Source organism: Acipenser ruthenus, chromosome 33 (genome assembly GCF_902713425.1).
Source record: "Acipenser ruthenus chromosome 33, fAciRut3.2 maternal haplotype, whole genome shotgun sequence".
Taxonomy (NCBI): Eukaryota; Metazoa; Chordata; class Actinopteri; order Acipenseriformes; family Acipenseridae; genus Acipenser; species Acipenser ruthenus.
This window is the reverse complement of record NC_081221.1, coordinates 3,153,021-3,167,340: the sequence shown is the minus strand read 5'-3', so window position 1 is coordinate 3,167,340 and position 14,320 is coordinate 3,153,021. Positions and strand designations below refer to the sequence as shown.

The 14,320-nt window shown below is 39.5% G+C and overlaps 1 protein-coding gene across 11 annotated transcripts in view; it reads right to left on the bottom strand.

Annotated features, from left to right (window-relative positions):
- Positions 1-14,320, bottom strand: part of LOC117433285 (protein TANC2-like) — a 222,268-nt gene that overhangs the window by 87,501 nt on the left and 120,447 nt on the right. Inside the window, exon 1 of one of the 11 annotated variants that reach the window (XM_059006729.1) lies at positions 1,198-1,300. The exons of the other annotated variants lie outside the window; for them this stretch is intronic. The gene's annotated coding sequence lies outside the window, so the exon portion shown is untranslated. Of the gene's footprint in view, positions 1-1,197; positions 1,301-14,320 lie in introns of those variants that run through there. 11 annotated transcript variants of the gene reach the window in all.

Genomic DNA, 14,320 nt, shown 5'->3' with positions numbered 1-14,320 from the left:
GTCATGGGTCCGCCAACAGGATAATGACCCAAAACACACAGATAAAAGCACCCAAGAATGGATAAGAACAAAACATTGGACTATTCTGAAGTGGCCTTCTATGAGTCCTGATCTGAATCCTATCGAACATCTATGGAAAGAGCTGAAACTTGCAGTCTGGAGAAGGCACCCATCAAACCTGAGACAGCTGGAGCAGTTTGCTCAGGAAGAGTGGGCCAAACTACCTGTTAACAGGTGCAGAAGTCTCATTGAGAGCTACAGAAAACGTTTGATTGCAGTGATTGCCTCTAAAGGTTGTGCAACAAAATATTAGGTTAGCGGTCCCATCATTTTTGTCCATGCCATTTTCATTTGTTTTATTATTTACAATATTATGTTGAATAAAAAATCAAAAGCAAAGTCTGATTTCTATTAAATATGGAATAAACAATGGTGGACGCCAATTACTTTTGTCAGTTTCAAGTTATTTCAGAGAAAATTGTGCATTCTTTGTTTTTTGTGGAGGGGTACCAACAAATTTGAGCACGTCTGTATATATAAAAAATTTCAGCTTTAGATGGGGCTAATTAAAACGAGAAGATGATTGGCATCTGTGGCTGTCAAAAAGGGTGACGTGCCCTGTGTGCTCTACAGGCATGGCCTCCAATCCTGCAATGTGCAGTCTTGCAGTGTCAAGCACAGGCTCTTAAGAGTCGGTCAGGGATCCAAGTGCAAGAAAAAAAAAATGGTTTAACATGACACCACCGGCCACAATTGTTTGGACACTTATCTTAGTAAGCTCAAACCCTACTGTGATAGAATCAAGAGGCCTGCTCTTTTATATATAAAATAAGCATTAGTGTACCTGTACTCGTATCCTCGATTTTCAATAATTTTGCATCCCCAGGAATTTCTGCTTCGCGCACACACACAGCAGACTGAGTTAAACAGTCTCCGTCTCAGTTAAGCAAACCTTGAGATTTCTATTTTTTATGTTCTCAAGTACTGCATCTGTCAGTCGTAAATAATGGTTGTTGACTTTTATTTGATATTTTAATTCACCCGAGTCCAACCCTGACTGCAACCCGTGTTAGTGAGTAATGCTGTTCAAAAAGCCCACATGAAGAAACGCATGTTGGCAGGGTCTTCAAACCGCCGACATTATATACTACATACACAGTTTAAAAGAGATTGATAAAAATGAATAAATGCATGCACCTTTTTTCTGTAAATTCTGATGCTCACGCTGTAGTCTTTTCGTTGGCGCTTTTCAGATCAAGCTTCCAACTTCAGCGTATGACATGCTCATTGTGCGCATGTGCACAGCTATCTTCACAGTCACTACACGTGTGCGCCTATAAGATAAACGCGCAACGAACTACATATATTTTTAATAATGCACCAAAAATACACAACGTAACATTGAAAGAGTAAGTTGAAAAGCACGGAAGTTGAAAAGTTATAACATTAAATCTACAAGGCAATAATGTACATTATTATTATTATTATTATTATTATTATTATTATTATTATTATTATTAAATTGTAGCCTAATATCTGTGCTTTCTAAATAAACGCACAAAGCTGGCAAGCCTATAAAACACATGCTTGATGTTTCAATTGTTTGTATTTAAGGTACGGTATTTTTTCTTCAGTTGCTTGTACTCTGATGAAGGCAAAGCTGGCCGAAACGTCAGTGTACTCTCATTTTTTTTTTACGTAACAATTAATAAAAAAAGTGTCCTTTACATCGTCAGTACTGCGCCTTTTTTCTCTTTTATATATATTTACAGCAGGCATTTATAAACACATTATTATTATTATTATTATTTATTATTATTATTATTATTATTATTTTGTAGTATCTGCGCTTTCTAAATAAACGCCCAAAGCTGGCAAGCCTATATATGTAGGCTTGCTACTTTTCGATATTAATCGGTAAAGCTCGTTAAACGTCGAATTCTCCCAAACATTTAGAAATCATCTCTAGTTTGTGTAGTTTTTATTTTTACTGTTCCGCTCTGAATGGCTAGGGGTCGCTGTCAATCATCTCAGTGGTCTGTTAGCACTGTCACTTTCACCCTGTTCTGACATAGTTGACTGAAGCAGCGCTAGGATGCTCTCATTCGTTTAAATGACTGTCAATCATCAAGACCTGCACCGACGCTTGAAGTTTCTGCGGCACGACAAAGCGGGCCCGCCTGCCTTACCTTCCAGTGACTCCGAGTCCAGCTTTGTTGAAGCAGGAGGGGGGGTAGCTCAGACTACGAATAATAAGTGCAAGTTAGTTCTCTTCAACTATCTAATGTTTTGTTCTGCGCATATTTTTACTTGTAAATGTATGCTATAAAAGTCTGTGTATGCTGCGTTTACTATGGTTTATTTGAGAACATTTTTTAATTTGTGTAGGATCTTTATCTTTACAAGGTATGAATGTTGGTAACCATGGTTTTGTTGCATCTTGAATATGATAAACGGGTTTCGCTAAATGAGACGTTTCTCAATGGCATAAAAAGTCTGTGTTTTTTTTTTTTTTTAAAAGCACGAAGGTCAATTTCACCCATTCTCTGCTTGAATTGAAAAATAAAGATTGAAAAAAAAAAAACAGTAAATACTTTCTAAAATAAACATCAATATGAATTGTCGATTTGGCAAAATAATTTAAAAATCAAATACTAGCAAGCCTACTTGTATGCTAAATACGTGCCATCACACTGCTTACAATATTTGTATGTCATGATAAAACATTTTGTCAGAGAAACATGTTTATGTATATGTATTTCCATCAGGCTCTTATAAACACGGCATAGTTTATAATGTAACTTGTATTAAAAAGCCAAGGGGAAACCATTTCTCACAGCTGGCTATGCAGTGTTTATAAATTCCTGCTGGAAATATATATAAAACTGAGAAGACAAACGCGACACTCACTGTGTAAAGGACACTATTTTATTAATTGTTAAATAAAAAAAGATTATACTCTGATGTTTCAGCCAGCTTTACTTTCATCAGAGTACAAGCGACTGAAAAAAAAATACCTTAAATAAAAACAATTCATCAGTCAATCAATTACATAATTTCAAACATGACACATTTATAAAGATATGTGTACTCATCATGAAAGAGCACATATTTATATAAGCATGTAGTTTATAGGATTGCCAACTCTGGGTGTTTATTTAGAAAGCGCAGATATTACAATTAAAAAAATAAAAATTTCAAACTTCATCTGTGTCATGCAAAATGCCGAAACAGTTACACAAACAGAAAAACTGTTGAACAGAAAAACTGCATGTTTACAAAACACAAAGATAGTGCATGAACAGCTACTATTGGCTCAGATTGAAGTTGTTAAGAAGGTCTTCAAATGGAGCATGCTGTTAACTATAAGAAACAATGCTTTGTTTGTGCAAAAAAACATGGAGAGAAGCAGCTTTTGTTAATTGCCACTATTCATCAACAAAATTCAGTGTTGGGAAAACAAGATTTCATCTCCCAGCACAAGAGCTGGGAGATTAAATCATGATACATAAATTACAAGGTTATGATAACCAGTGCAATCTGTACGATAATGGATTTTCCTGCTGATCTCCCAGACTGATGGACTATAGTTTAAGGGTGGAAGTGTCTTTTATATCACAAAACGTCTTGACCAGTATCGTCATTGATTAGTTGAGCATGGTATGACCACTTATAGGTCACCAAGTCTGAAAAAAACACCTCCAGAATTACCACAAAAAGTAACATCAAGCCTCTTGTGTTTATCAGACCTCAATGTTGGCAGGTTGCTTTATGAAGTGCAAAAAGCTGAAGAAACATTTAGATGAGTCTGAATACTGTGAATAAGTGACAAGGAAATGCCCTATCACTCAGCAAAGAGCATTATGTCAAAATTAAACAGCTTCATAAAACTGACAGAAACCGCCCATTAGAAAAGACAGATTTAAACACAACACATCCAATCCACTCAGCCTAGCTAATGCCTCTCTTTCCTGTAGTGGAAATGCACACGATTCAGCTACTGAGTATGATGAACATGTGGAAGCTAAAAATCAACCGGCCACATCAGACAGGCTGGAGTCTCAACTTCCCACGATGGGCATTTCTTATTTAGCTGCATCTCCACATGTGAGCAAAATGGGTTCTTCATACCAAAAAATGTTAAGCCAGGTATGGCAGATCAATGCATGGTACTAGACATATAATCTATCAGCACTTGAACAAAGATGAAGAGATGCAATCTGTGGCAAGCACACCTCTGCTCAAAACCCGTGAGACCTCTATCAAAAATCTAAAAGCATTTCAGACTGCAAGCAGCCACTTGACCCTGAGGGATCGCCAAAAGAGATGTAGCAACAGAGGTTAAGCAGCCTGGGAAAACAAGTGAGCGACTGGATCATCTCAGCTGTATGTGGAACCTGGTGCAGATCTGTCCCACCCTTCTTCTGGATGTAACAGAATGTGAATTCATGGCTCCTACCTGGAGTGCATTTCAGGATCTTGGAGAAAGTTCAAGCGACTGAGATAGGATATGGACCTTTCTTCCCCCAGTCACCAGCCAATCCTGATGTTGTTGAAAGGTCTGTTCAGTATTACATTAATGTCACCAGAAAAATGGACCAATAATTCACCATTGTGACATGTGATCAGGCCACCTATGACAATTGCCCTTGGTTTACAAAAAGAGAAACCAGAGAAGAACAACAAAGTGATACTTGATGTGGGTAGCTTTCATATTGCCCTCAACTTTATGACTGGAACTGGAATTGATGACCTTTGTGGAAGGTGATGTTTGTTTATCTGGAACAGCAAATAAAATCATGGAAGGCAAAGATTACTATGCTATGCTGAGGGCACATAGCTTGGTTCATAGTGCTATGTTTGCATTACATTTGGGAAGTGGTTGGCAAGTGAAGCAGACAAAGACCTTGAATGTTTGTCATTACTATCTCAGAGCATCCTTCAGCTCACAGAGGCCGTGTTAGAAAAGGATGAAGAGAAGGCATCAAAAGGCATGCTCAAGTGCATCAGAGCTTCTGAAGAAAATATAGACTCTTATGGTTGAGTTTGATGAATTGTGTTGCACATCTCCAACTGCAAAACTCTGGCTCATGTACATGAACATGATAATGATCCTGAAACGGTACATTCACACTGAACGAGCTGGCTTTTGGGAGGAACACCTAGCTGAAGTTGAGAGTTGAGGCACTGCAAGTATGTTTCCTGAATTCCATGTTCCAGTCTGGTCCGATATGGCCCTTGAAAAGACATACAACCACAACGCCAAGACCCAACTCTTCCATGCTGTAAGCCTGCAGCTATGGAGAAGTACTTGCGAGCCTTACAAGTACTGACAGCAGTCTCTGAGCAAACAAAAGCAATGGCACACCTGGGCCAGTATGATCAGAAGTACCATGAAGACTCAGAATGCCAAGCAAAGAAAAACGCAGACACCATCAGGAAAATACAGGGTTCATGGGGAAATGATCAACCCATTTTGTTGTAATGTCATGGAGTTACTGAACAACGTGAATCACATGACCTTGTGAAAGCCAAAGAGAAGGGACTTACAGCTTTTGTTTATACACAAAAGTCAGTAGGCTGACCACCTTAATTTAGGTCAATTGTGGGGAAATATAAATGTTATGAAAGTCTAGTGTGACAAATCAGGGGTTGGCCATTAGGTGGTAGCACTGGGTGCCCCTACTGATGATACAACAGGTTAGATAAGTCACAACAGCCTGGCTTCCACTATCATATTTAATGACATAATTGTATCATTTAAAAGTGTTCTGCTATTATTTAAAATGTTCTGTTACGACCCACCCATTGCTTCACCCTTTAAAACCACACGAATATGGGTTTGAATGGGATTTTATTATTATTATTTGTTTATTTAGCAGACGCCTTTATCCAAGGTGACTTACAGAGACTAGGGTGTGTGAACTATGCATCAGCTGCAGAGTCACTTACAATTACATCTCACCCGAAAGACGGAGCACAAGGAGGTTAAGTGACTTGCTCAGGGTCACACAATGAGTCAGTGGCTGAGGTGGGATTTGAACTGGGGACCTCCTGGTTACAAGCCCTTTTCTTTAACCACTGGACCACACAGCCCCCCTTTTGTGACAGTAGGATATGATACCTTGGTATTATTGGTGTTTTTATGTTATTTCACTTTTAGGATAATTAAAATCAAGTCTTGGAGCTGTATTTAGCAATTAGTGTGCATGAAAAGGCTAAATAGCACGAAGCAACTTGTAGATAGAAATAGTTTGAATAATTTCCTACTAGTTTATAATATTAAAATGTGTTTATTCCTTTCATAATTATTGCCTTTCCCATTGCTACATATATGACTAATGGGATTCCAATCATCACAGCTATCTTAAAATTAGTTATCTGACCTTGACCAAGTGCAAAGTTCTGTCCTCCTATTTGTGAAAATGGGTGCACTCCAAATGCTTCACACTGAGGGGCAGTTTGTGGTACCCAATGATGAGGAAACAAAGTGGACCCGATGTTAAAACATTCAATTCATTTTAAAAATTGACCAGATTAGTGGATTTATGTTTCATTTAACATGTCACACATACTACTATTTCACAATTATTTCTGAATGCATACTACTAAAAGAATCAATTTATTAAAAAAAAATAATTTAGTAAACATTTGGCACTCAAATTTGGAATTTCAGAAAAAAATTAAAACACAGGAAAATGTCAAAAAGCATTTAATTTAATATAGCAGTCTAGGTAATTTGAAGTTTTTACCGACAATATCTTCAATGGCAAGTGTACTTGTTATGTAAAATAAAGCTGAAACAAAAGTAAAGTTAATTAGCTACAAAACAAGGCTTCATATTATTTTTGGTATTTTCACAATTTTTGTTCTTAAACTTGACGATGTCATCAAAATGACCTCATTTCTCATAGTGGCTAAGATTTCCAGCTGAGAAGGCCTCTTGATACTTATCCCTGAGGGTCTAAACTTTAATAAAACATTGGCCTGCAAATTGTACCAAAGCGTGTCAACTCCTTCACTATTAGGCTGTCTGAATCCCTGACTAGTGGAGGGAGAGTGAGAGGGTGCTAATAGTGGCAGTGTGGTAATGGGCAACAAGAGCTGATGGAACGAGTATGGCATGCCTAATGAGATGGAACTTGGCAGCCTGTCCTCACACTCTCTCCTTCTCTCTGTGCTAGACCCCAGAGTCACGCATCCTGTCAACGAGCGAGAGGAGCCATTATCTGACGGTTTGAGAGCCTGACAGGGAGCGGAGAGATTGAGAGAACAGGAAAGTGAGATTGAGGCAGGCTGTAGGGAGATAACAAGCGAGTCAGGCAAGTGAATGTGTAGACAGGGTTAGGTAGAGAGAAGGGGCAGGGAAGGGGAGAGTGGGACAGCCTGGAAAGTGAGAGGTAGCAAAGGAGGAGAGAGGCACACAGAAAGAGCAGGAAAAGGGAGAGGGAAGAATGGATATGCTTAAACTATGGTAACCCAAACCAAAAGTTTATAGAAGGACTAATTCAGAAACATGCCAAAAAAAAAAAAAAACTGCCTTAATTCTTTTAGATCGGTTTAAGTGAGAACAAATTATTTTACATTATTTTACAGTATTAAAAATCATTGCTTAAATCCTGCTCTGCCTTGTAGAAATGTGGAACACATATTATAATCCTAATAAAAACAGCAGCTCTACAACAGAGCACAAACCTTCCTAGATGTAATTATAACAGCCTTGCAATCCTGTTGGTAATACTTGATTCACCACCGAGGGTGCAAACTCAAAATTACAGTGCACATACAGCCAATTGTGCAGGACAATACTTACTGTCCATTCATCGAGCTGTGCTAGAGGAGGAAGCTGGGACAAGTCCTAGCTCTAAGCTTTTCCATTGACACACCGCCTGTCAATATAAATTATCTCCTGATCTCCCAGTGACTGGGGGCAGTCTGTGTACCATACTGCCCAGCAATGATCCCTGAATGGATAGCAGCTTTTTGGACACGAGCCAGCGTCCCGGCAGCCACTTGTTATACCAAGGATGTCACGTGGAGCCCTGTAGCTGCTGGTGTTAACTTAGAAAAGCTTGGTCTGCTTTACTGAATGCTTGTCATAGCCAGTTTCAACATCAACAGGGACTGAAGAATATCCAATTCAAAGCAAATACAACATTTTGCCACAGTGGCACTGTATGTTAAGAGGACACAAAAAAAGTAATGGACAGATATCTTCAAAGGGGAGGAGAATTCAGTCTTGTGAATACTTTAACCCTTTGCGGACCTATGTCGGACCTGGTCCGACATCGCAATTTTCCCTTTCCGGTCCAATGTTGGACCCTGACCGACATCATCAAAAAAACGCAAAAAACAGGTCTCTAATCGTTTTTTCTCCGGAAAAAGCCAAGAAAACCATTCAATGGCCGAGTGAGACTGATAGGAGCCGAGAGAAGCTGAAAACAAACAAAAAAAAAACAGCCATACCTCATGAATACTGATAGACCCGACACCACATAGATAACACGAGCGATCAAGAGATGATTTATCGGTATGTACTATTATTAAGAGACATTTGAAAAATATAGCGAACAAGGGGTGGGGCGGGGCTGGAGATGCAGTACTGAGTGTCCTGTTGATATGCAGTGCCTTTTAAACCCGTTTCACTGTGAAAAAAAACACTTTTAAACAGTGCGTCTAAAATAAACTGCACGTGTGAAAATAAATTGGACCTGACGCGCCTGACACGCGCTGAATAAAATGGACCGCAAAGGGTTTATGAATCATTTCAGCCAATCAGAACAACCCTTCATGAAACACCAATTGTGCAAATCAACCATGTGCTTACTGTCTGCCACTAATCAAAGTCCAGAACTACTGTCTTGTCCATCCTGACTGAAACTGATTTGCAATAGGGAGATGCAGCTTGTACATACTGCAGGGTATTGGTGAGGAATGCTGTTGGGTGCTACTTTTATTTTCTTCCCCAGTAGACAGTAGTGCTGCACGATCCGATTATTGAGCTCCCGTGTTGACAATCATTCAAAGTGAAACAAGTGAAGAAACAGCTGCTTGGATTTGTGATGATCGCTGCTTTTCTTAGACTTCTGGAGAACAGCGATCCACACGAATCCAAGCAGTTGCTTCTTATGGAATGGTAAATTAACCCAATCAACACCATTTACCCTCACCTGTGGAAAGCTTGATCCAAATAATCAAATAATCTGTGTGTTTGAGCACACGCATGTGGTTTATGCTGTAAATATCATATAAATACAGAGCCTGTGGGACTTCAAAGTAGCAGATTTTCTTTTTTTATGCACATTTTTCATATTGAAAGGGTTCAAAAAAAAGGTTGAAAATGCACCAGATTCCGTGCTATTAACAACATTCTGACTGGCAGTCTAAACTCCTCTTGACAAGCACTGTAAATGACTCATTTTAAATTGCATTCTGACAGACGGCTCACTGAGGTTCTGTACGCCATGTACGGTATCTGTATAGCTGGGTACTTGATGCTATTTCGGGCTGCTTTTGTCCTCTTTCTGAGGTTTTCTCATTTGGTGTAATTTATGCAGTATGATACGCAGCTCAACGCTTTGAATACCTGTCAGAAAAGCAAACTGAAAACTAGATTCCTGAACAAAACGTGACATGGATGGCTCAGGAAAGGAATTGAAAAATGTTCGAATCAGGTTTTAGGTCGCAAGTGAGTCAGACTCGAGACAGATTGAACCCACGGTCACAGACACAGTATGAAGGCTAGCACATTGCTTGACTGCACTGCCTAACTATGTATGATACCATTTGTCCCCTTTTTATTTCAAATAGTGTAGTTTTTTTCTATTTTTTTGTAACTCATTATTTTTAAGATTCGGTTTAATCCAGTCAGTTGGGAGATCCCTGCACCCCACTGATCAAATCCAAATTGAGGGTCAGGCCCAGTACAAGAAAGCACCCAGCTGTCTCCAGGATCCTTTTTGTATTTAATATAATCCTCTGCTGTTTGCCAAATCTGCACTATTCTTTAAGGATATATGGGAACATATTACCCAGGGATGATCTGTACTGATTTCATGGTGATTTGTGCAGCAAGGACACCAGATGTAATACGTTCACTGCACTGCTCCCTATTCCTCCTGTCAACTCTTTGCAACTCTGCAGCAGGATTAAACTACTGCAATAGAGAGATAAGCAAATACAGCTTTACTAAAACGGACACCCAAGACACTCTGAGCGTTTAGGTCGGCCAGGGTGTCCTCAGCTCACCGCGCACCAGCAACCCCTGTAGACTGGCCGGGTGCATTGTCCTCCGACGCTGTAGTTCTGAGGTGGCTGCATGGCAGGCCTGCAGAGTGGAAAAAAGCGTTCGGCTTACGGCACACGTTTCGGAGGACAGCGTGTGTTCGTCTTCACCGCTCCTGAGTCTGAGTTAGTGGTACTTTGCTTCACAATATCCAAGGTCTTGTTATATTGTTTTACTGTTCCATGCCACCTCAAAACTTAAATATTTCTATACTTCACTGTGCAGGCTAGCCAATCTGGAATGGTATGTATTGGGTTTGTTGTATCTTCATATAAAATAAACTTGATTATAGTGTATTTGTATTTTTAGCAGTATTAGCAATAAAAAGTATGTCTCTGTGAGCGTACGTGATTTTTTTCTTTATCCCACAATATCGCGATATGAAAATTATCATTGATATCAATGCTATCGATATCATATCGAAATTGGTGCCCACCCCTAATATATATATATATATATATATATATATATATATATATATATATATACACACTTTGTAACATGCAAACAATACATATATTTTTATCTAATGCATCTATGCTTTTCTTTATCAGTGTTGTTTATACATCCGTGAGTCCGTGCCGTCGGTCAAGAGCAGCCAATTACTCCCTCAATAGCCTGCATTAAGAAGGCATCCTTGGGCACAGAAATTCATTGCCTGGGGATTGCAAACGCACAGCAGCAAGCAAGCACGTCCTGTAAGGGCAGCCATGGCATAATATACTTTACAGTGCCGCAACATTATCTGTATTAAACCAGGCAATTGCACTTGTTACAAATCTGGTTCAATTGCTGGAAAGCAAAGCAGGGGTAGCCTCCCCGCATTGCAAGCAAGCCTCAAGAAAGGGATTATTTGAAAGACTCCCATTGCATAGCAATTTGAACCATTCCAGGTTTTAGAGTGTGATTGCTGTATTTAGACACATTCTGCATCTTCAGTACAGGCAACTGTTCAAGCCTTAGCAGTTCACACGCCACACTGATCCAAACCATGTTTTTTTTTTTTTTTTTTTTTTTTAAAGATTGCTTTAAAAAGTGTCCAGGGCTGATTATGATACTTTAATTTTAGATGTATGCGTTCTAGCTTACCAGTGTAAGTGAGATAGTTCATTGGGGTACCAATATAACACAATCATTGGGATAACCAAAAGAAACCACAAGAAGACCACAGCATTACAGAGAATGGCAATGCATTGGGAACGAGTACTTCAAGATAGTCCTGAGAACAGTAGCAATAAGTAATGGATAACCAGGGAGTATTGTTTACCACATGTTTCAACAGTGGTACTGTGGCAGCTTTTACAATGTGATCTGCTCTTGTGCAGCAGAACCATTGTTGTACACAACTAATACATTGTCATTAAAAGATCATGTTAAGGATTTTTTCAATAAGGAAAGTTACGATCACGAAAGCTACCATGGGGAAACATTCTGTACTAAAAAGTGATGCGCTTTCATTGGCAAAATGGTCTTTTCTTGTCCCCAACAATACAGCTGTCAACTAAAATCTGAAATCAAGGATCACAGTTATTACTGGTATTTACAAAATATCAGTGTACTATACTCCACTCTGTCATTATGATATACGTGCCTTCCCAGTTCCCTTGCCTAATGGAAGTTCATTCACAAACTAACACATGGCACTTTTCCGCTAAAATATGCTTTTAATTAAGTGCTAACAATTCCCGTCCTTACATACGTTAACTTAGTTACTATTTTATGGTGCTATTAAAGGTTTGTTTTAATACCCTGCAGGATGTGGGGTAGGTATCCTGCTAGCTGAACCCTGGTCTAGCCAAGCCCTAGAGCCAGTCCCCAATACACAACCAACTGGACATCACAAGCATTCGCAATACTGTCTCTAACATAACAAACAAACACGTCAATCCCTCTCATTTCCTTGCGCAATCCAAATTCTTGTTATACAGTCGGTGCTGCCTAATCAGGATACTGATAATTGGGATTGCTGCTTAAATGGGATACAACTCTGAGAGACGATTCGTCCCAATGCTATTACTGTTGTTTAATTGGGAGGTCGCTTCTTTTAATTGGGATACAGTATTTTCAAACGGAGATTGCTTTTCAGAGCAAGACAGGTCAGAGAACGTGATTAAGCTGTGACTTGCGTAAACCACTTTGAACTCTTGAAGAAGGAGGAGGAGTCTCCTGTGGTTTCTCAGGCTGCTGTTGCAAAAGAAAGTTGCCGTGCCAACATCGCAGGTGCGATTAATTTTGTTTAGGAATGAAAAAAAAAAAACAATCGACTTGGATTTGAAATTATGTATTTAACATTTAATCATAACGTGATGTGATTTCATTATTTTTCTTTTTTAAGAATCAAAAAAGTGTGAATAAGGTCATCTCCTCAACTGCCTCTCGTTTAATTGAGACAGCCGCTTATGCAGGATATTTTTCCTTCTTTACCCCGGCATCCCGATAAAGCGGCGCCAACTGTAATTCAGTCTTAAAATTTGAGAATCAATAACCAACAAAAGGTACTAGTTACCCTGGTCCCTTTCCCAGTCTGCTTTCTAAACAACCGTGTTTCAAAGCTCTGAAAAACAAATTGCTAGTGCCGCACAGATCGATTACTCGCATTGAGCTCTCCACAGAAATCAGGCGTTAACAATCTGCCAATTTGCCTTGACAGCTGTTTGCTGTATTATAGCCATCTGCGCTAAGAAAAACATTGTCTAAATGCCACCAAGTACATCAAGTAGGCCCATCTCCACTTATTTCTTGTTCCAGGTCATAGTTTCTCAGTTTGAGGCAGTCAGGTTTGTAGAAGTTGCTGAAAGATGGCTCGGCCCTGCCAGCTCCATACTTAAAATAACAAGACACACACACACACACACACACACACACACACACACACACACACACACACACACACACAGGCACACACACACACAGGCACACACACACACAGGCACACACACACACACACACAGACACACGCATGCACAAACAGACACAGGGACGCACAAACAGACACACGGACGCACACACACACACACCCCCCAGACTCTTCCGTCTGCCAAGAGGTTCATTGCTCCCACATGTGGTTCTCATTGTCTGTAGGGGGTGAAAATATTAAAACAGAGAGGAAATACCAGCTCGGATTTGCATTCGCTATTCATTAAAAACTTACAAAACATCAAATTAAATTAGTGAAAAAAAGGCCAAATTCTGCAAAAACATATTCCACAAACCACAATATGCATACTGTGTATGAGAGTGTATATATATATATATATAAAGAAAAATTATTTTAAAATGACTTTGGAAAATTCAAAAGGATTACAATGCGGTATATTTATGAAGTCATTTGTTAGGTTGTATAATTCCCATGTGACACTGCTGAATGTTGAAAGGGTTTTGAGATCCCGTTTGTTTCCATCAGCAGCAGTCACAGGAAGATCACAGCGGTCTGAATTGGGACTTCGTCACCCCTGTTTAGGATTGGGGCTCACAGTCAGAAACCTCTTCCTCCACGGGCTCTCTCTCATGTACCTCGATCCAATCGAATGTGTTTTATTGAGTATGTGGGCATCTGACCCACTTGAAACTGAGTTGATAACTCACTTCACGTAGGCTCTCAACATTGACTTTCAATCACTGCTGACCATGGATAGGTTCAAAGCAGCACCCCCGGGGCTTAGTATCCAAACCATTCTTTTTTTTTTATTTTTAAATTTTCAATTTGCAGTCTGGCCGCTCTAACCTGCCCCTAAAGGTTGTAAACGAATCTGTCTTATGCATCTGGCACAGGGGTGAATTTCCAATTATTCAGATTATAATTAATCTGGGACAGAAGAGAGTTGCAGTTTTAATTTTGGCTCGGCAAGCCGCAGGCAAAAAGGGCTGTCGGGATGAAAACAGGATGGTCTCTGAACAACACAACATATTTTAGTAACTGCCACACAATTGTAAAATTGTGCACTAGCTAATACTTGGGTATACACTGTTTTCTGTGTAAAAATAATTGTGTTTGTAAAATTGATAAAATACACATATGAGCCCTCCCCCAATGCA